Source organism: Haemaphysalis longicornis, unplaced genomic scaffold, assembly GCF_048455015.1.
Source record: "Haemaphysalis longicornis isolate Haplotype H1 unplaced genomic scaffold, Haemaphysalis longicornis Haplotype H1 scaffold_12, whole genome shotgun sequence".
In the NCBI taxonomy this organism is placed as follows: Eukaryota; Metazoa; Arthropoda; class Arachnida; order Ixodida; family Ixodidae; genus Haemaphysalis; species Haemaphysalis longicornis.
The window spans coordinates 117,766,915-117,773,566 of NW_027526225.1; positions in this window are offsets into that span (position 1 = coordinate 117,766,915).

A 6,652-nucleotide genomic window follows, 5' to 3' on the forward strand; every position below is an offset into this window, starting at 1 on the left:
CGCCACAATACGACACAAAATCAAAGGCTGCGAACGCGCCTTATATCCTTGACTCATTCAAACTACGTCGTCAGCGGCGTGCGTTGGCGACTCAGCGGCGTGCTAGCGGCGGGATAGCTGCGTGGTGTACACGTGATAGCATCAACCCCCCAAACACTAAACGTTACCGCAATACAACCACCCCCTATAAAGCGGGTTGGCGCGGGCTCCACTCCAGTCAACTCCTGCGCTCTCTTCTCTTGCGTTCGTCGGCGGTCGCAGTTGATAAGCGATGGAAGCAAGACCTTCAACTAGTACCGCGACGTCGACAACCGACTGAACACCCCTCCATCTTCAGCCCCCCCCCCCCCCCCTCGAGAGATAAAAGAAGAAAATAAACAATAAAGATATCACCGATTGGGGGGGGGGGGGGGGTGCAAGTGATGGCAATAAATAACAACAAGTACGCGTTGACGTTACCTACTTACGTCTCTCTCTCCTGTCTCTCTCCCTCTCTCTTTCTAAAACCCAACTACCACCACCAACAACTACCACCAACTACCACCACCACCACCACCAACCCTACGCCACGTAAACGACCCCAATGCTCTGCATTTACTCGTGTCCCTCGCGCGGGGGCATGCGACGGAGGATTTTTATAGTGTAGGGGGAGGCTGGCTGCTGCGGACGCCGACGCACGGGTGACATCGTGAGTTATACAAATGCTCTGCATGCCCCCGCGCGAGGGACACGAGTAAATGCAGAGCATTGGGGATGGTCACGTGGCGTAGGGTGGGTAGTTGGCGTAGGGGCTGGCGTTCGCGGACGGCCTCCGGGGCGGCGTCTCGACGACGACGCTCGGCGGCCGCTTCTCGTGCGCGTACCGCGGGATCCACGGCCCGCCGCTGACGTGTCGCAGCCGCGTGTCGCGCACGAATCGAAGGGTCCGTGGCCCGACGCTGACGAGCATTTGTATAACTCACGATGTCATCCGTGCGTCGGCGTCCGCAGCAGCCAGCCTCCCCCTACACTATAAAAAGAAATAACAGTTACCGGCGCCTGGTTTCGATCCCACGACCCTGTGGGCGGAACGCAAGGTACATGGTGCCCTACCCACTGCGCCACAAAAGCGACACAGAATGAAATGCTACGAACGCGCCTTATATCCTTAACTCATTCAAACTACGTCAAGAAGCTGCTGATACAACGCATTCACTACCTGTGGGCGGAACGCGAGGTACATGGTGCTCTTCCCACTGCGCCACAAAACCGACACAGAATCAAAGGCTACGAACGCGCCTTATATCCTCGACTCATTCAAACTACGTCGTCAGCGGCGTGCGTTGGCGACTCAGCGGCGTGCTAGCGGCGTGATAGCTGCGTGTTGTACACGTGATAGCACCAACCCCCCAACACTAAACGTTAACGCAATACACCCACCCCCTATGCGACGCATTTACTCGAGTGCCCCTCGCGGGGAGATGGGCCCGTTATGGACAGCGAACAGCGTACCCCGGTGATTTTTGTTCAATGGTATGGCACTCTCGCAAACACAGATTACCCTAATGCCGACATGAGGCGCGTGGTGTCGTTACTAAAACAAAATCCTTGCCGTCTGCTGTTCGCTTTCCATTGCTGGCCGACTGTACGGGTTTTCCCGAGGTGCCAACTGTGTCAGTTAACGATGGGACCCGAACCAGTTCATATGACTAGAGCGTAGTTCGAATGCATGCCAATTACTGCCGCCCAGGTTTTCGAAGTACTGAGTGTTCCCTTAAGTGACTCGCGGAATTCGTTCCAATTTTGCTTGGTAGGTTTCTCTGCATGGTCTCTTGCTTGGTTGGTGAGCCCATCTCCCCGCGAGGGGGACTCGAGTAAATGCGTCGCATAGGGGGTGGGTGTATTGCGTTAACGTTTAGTGTTTGGGGGTTTGGTGCTATCACGTGTACACCACGCAGCTATCACGCCGCTAGCACGCCGCTGAGTCGCCAACGCACGCCGCTAACGACGTAGTTTGAATGAGTCAAGGATATAAGGCGCGTTCGTAGCCTTTGATTCTGTGTCGGTTTTGTGGCGCAGTGGGAAGAGCACCATGTACCTCGCGTTCCGCCCACAGGTAGTGAATGCGTTGTATCAGCAGCTTCTTGACGTAGTTTGAATGAGTTAAGGATATAAGGCGCGTTCGTAGCATTTCATTCTGTGTCGCTTTTGTGGCGCAGTGGGTAGAGCACCATGTACCTTGCGTTCCGCCCGCAGGGTCGTGGGATCGAAACCAGGCGCCGGTAACTGTTATTTCTTTTTATAGTGTAGGGGGAGGCTGGCTGCTGTGGACGCCGACGCACGGGTGACATCGTGAGTTATACAAATGCTCGGCATTTAAAAAATATCACTCCGCCGTCGCATGCTGTCGCCCGCGCCATATAGCTTCTGGCGGCATTTGAAGAAATCAACCGGCAACAGTTACGAAAGGTTCCACTAGATAGGTTCCACGTTCTGCTTGGAACGCACGTGGACTAGGGAAACGCGGTTCTATAAACGTTGAAGTAGGGCGCCTCGATTCACGCGCGTCTTCGCCGTACGGCAGCTTTGGCATCGAGACACCCAGTTTGGAGCAGTGGAACGCGGGAAATTTAAAATGATTTAAGCAAACCTTTGCCGTCTTTACCTTGGGAGGAGCGCGACGCAAGAGGAACAACATGGGAGGTGAGCGGGAAAGCGAATGGAAGTATTTACTTGGCAAAAATCGGTAAAGACTATCGTCTTTTGACGACATTTGCAACGAAAGGAGCAGATACGCGGCCAATTTATTTTTCCCCAAAAATGATCGGACAAAGAAAAAAATATGCATCTTGTCATCTCCCCCAAAACCCAAAAATAAACAAGAGTATCCGCAAACAAACCTTCAAAATACGCATAAAAAATAGCGAGAAACCGTATAAAGCGCGAGGCACATGGACGGTTGGTGCATGCGATTAGCATGCGACTGATCGTTAGAACTGCCGCCACGACTAGTTGTACGCGTCAATTTAAGACACATGGCCCGATGTGCGCGTGCGATGCGTTAACGTCGCCGCTACGCCCACTGTTTCTCCTCCATGGTTGCCTCCCTGTTGAGGCGCACTCAGGCCGATTCAGATATGTGCAAGAGAAATACGAGCAGGAAAAGAAAACATTTATCAAGTTGAAGTGAAAATATAGTGCTACTACGTTATACATTGGATTTTTATCTGATCAGTACAGCGGTGTGGGAACATTTAGCACCCATGATTCTGCTCTTCCGAAGACCAGACAGAGAGCATGGCGCGACGGTTCGAAAATCAGTATTACGTTTGTGTCAGCCACGCTGTTGGAAATTCGGCAGGGTGTCTTCTTTTTATTCGAAAGAGTATTGGCGCTGTGATAGAAAGTGTTACTGCATGTGTGAATGGAAGATTTATTGTGTGTGACTTTACACTGTCAAATCAGGAATGGAGAGTTATACGTCTATATGCGTCAACTAAAGTTCAAACGCGAAAGGAAGATTTCCAATCGGTGGGAAACTATTGCAAATCGGATCGTTTCCTAGTGTTATTGGGAGACTTCAACTGTGTTTGTTCTTCACGCAATAAAACGAGTGCAACGCCGTTTCGGGATGCAAGTACAGTTATTTTGAGTGATGTAATTGATGAAAGTGGTCTAGAAGATGTTGGAGCGACTTTTAACAATGGGCCCGTGTTCCTCACACACTTCCAAGGTACTAGCCAGGCTAGACTGGACAGAGCGTATCTATCCTTAGAATGGATTCCAGATTGTCGAGAATACGAAGTTTGTCCGGTGACTTTCAGTGATCACTGCTTGGTTTTGTTTTGCATTGGTAGGAAAACAAAAAATAAGAATGACTTTAGTTGGGAAGGGTGGAAACTAAATGGGAAGCTTTTAGAAGATGACGTGTTCGTAGCTAATACGCTTACGTTGCTAGAAAGTATGAAAAATGAGGGCAGCTGCCATTGTGGAGGATGGGAACTCCTCAAACAGAGTGTAAAAATCAAAGCAATTGAAAGATCGAGCCTACTAAAACATGAGGCGACAAAACAAGAGGCCTTATTGCGGGCAAACTTCGAAGCCTTGTTAGCCGAAGAATGCATGAAACCTGGCGAGTACAAAAATGACATACGAACAGTAAAGCAAAAACTTGAAGCGATAGACACAGAGCGGTACCGTGGCGCGCTTGTAAGGGCAAGGGCTGAAAAGATGAACTACGGGCGAGATGCCGTCCGAACGAGCCTTGGGCCTTGAAAAATGGCATGCGCGGCGCATGACATCGTGGAAATAGAAAATAATGGAACAATTACTCGTGATACAAACATTATAGAAATTGTCTTTTTTCAGTACTATAGTGAGCTCTTCGCAAAACATGAAGTTAATTGTGAAATATTTAAGCGAGATTTTCGGAAGTTAATACCCATATTAGATGAAGAAACAAAAGAATACTTGGAAATCCCCATTTCTCTTGATGAAGTCGTGAAAGCTATAGAGAATCTAAATCCTGGATAATCCCCTGGACCGGATGGTTTAACGGCTGCTTTTTATAAGAAATTTAAGAATGAAATTGCGCCGGTGCTGCAAATGGTTTTTAATGCGGCATACGATCTCGACGCACTACCCCCCATCCTTCTCTACGTCACACACTGTACTGATCCCCAAAACGGACGATGCCGTCAAACTCGGAGATGTGAAATCTTACCGGCCTATATGCTTAACAAATGTAGACTATAAAATTTTAATGAAAGTATTAGCTAGTAGGCTCCAAACAGTAATGCAAGATATTGTAGGTACACACCAGACTTGTGGGATCAGAGGGCGGACTATATTCACGAATGTACATAAGGCGCGTTGTATTCTGGAGTGTTGTGATGCCACACAATCTGTGGTCGCAATGCTCCAGATTGACTTGGAGAAGGCTTTCGATCGTGTGCCGCACGATATCTTATTTCAAATTTTAGAGTACATTAATATCGGCAAAGTTATTCGAAACGGAGTGCGTATGGCGTACAGTAAATGCACAACCCGTCTTATAGTTAATAAGGCAGTTGGAAAAAGAGTTCAGGTGCAGCGATCGGTGAGGCAAGGATGCCCGATATCCCCACTCCTTTTCTGCATATATATTGAGACGTTTTGCTTAAGTGTCATTAAAAACAGTAACATTCAAGGTTTTCGGTTGCAAATGACGGAAGTTCGACTACTGGCGTACGCAGATGACATTGCAGTATTCTGCACTACTAAAGAAAGCATTCTCGAGGTAGTACAAACCGTAAAACACTTTTGCTTAGCTAGCGGTAGTGCAGTAAACTGGTCTAAATGCTTAGGCTTTTGGCATGGCGAATGGCAGTCCACGCCAAGCGTTTTCGCCAACATCCAGTGGGTCACGAGTCCTGTTAAGCACCTGGGGGTGCCACTAGACAGTTATCAAGACAGTGACCCTTACTGGGCCAAGCAACTCAAGGAACTTCGAGAAAAGACAGAGAAGTGGAAAGGGTGGGGTTTATCAATGTTTGCCAGAGCCACAGTTTGCAATTTGTTTTTTATAAGCAAGCTGTGGTATGTAATGCAAGTTTTGCATTGTTCAAGGGCTAATATTCAGAAATTTCATCGTGTGTTCGCCGTGTTTATCTGGAGTTCATCATGGGAAAGAACGAACAGAACGAACCTCTTTCGGAAAGTGCGTGAAGGCGGACTTGGTTTATCGCACTTATTTTTAAGGCAAGTGGTCAATAGATTTCTGTTTCTTCGTGATGTTGAAGACGCGTTTCTTAGTACGGTTTGTCAGATGAGACTTGGAAGACTTTTGCCTGAATTTGTTGTGAGCTCTGAGTACATGAGGGGAACTGTACGTGGATTTTTTAAGGAGGTGGTGTGGTCATACCGTTTTCTTTCAGTGCGTTTTTTTTAGAGTACTTAAGCGGGGTGAGTCGGAAGAAACTGTACAAAGATATCGTCGAGAGTGTATTGCCAATGCCAAATACCGCAGCAAGTGTAATCTAAGGCCTAAGAGAGATGTACTTAAGCGAGTGAAAAGAATGACGGTCCCAGGTGGAGTGAAATCTTTCTTTTTTAATCTCCATACTAGAACACTGGAAGTAAAGACCTGGATGGAGGAAAAGGAATGGTTTGTGCCATGGGGTGTGCACTGTTTTCTGTGTCGAAAGCCAGAAACAATTGAGCACGTGTTCTTGGACTGTTGGGGAGCGGTGTTCTTTTGGGACATCCTACAGCGAACACTCAAAAAAGATTTGCCTGTCGATGCTTACGGTATTAGGTTTTTAAACGTTGAAAATGAGGACGGTGTGCCGCTTGACACAATTCTGCTGTATGGACTACATAGCATCTGGAGAAACAGGATGGCGGTACGCTACTCCGACCCAGATGCCAGGCTCATCAGACACTACTTCAAAGATTCAATAGGTTCTTTTGTGCAGATACTGAAACTTCAGCCCTCTAAACCCGAGTGGCTACCCACAATTGAAGCATTATTGGTAATGAAAGAATAGCACGAGGTCGCTTTTCTGATGGAGGCGAAAAGCAAAAACGCCCGTGTGTACGAGATTTCGGCGCACGATAAAGATCCCCAGGTGGTGAAAATTAATCCGGAGCCCTCCACTACGGCGCGCCTCATCGCCTGCGTTGCGTCGGCGCG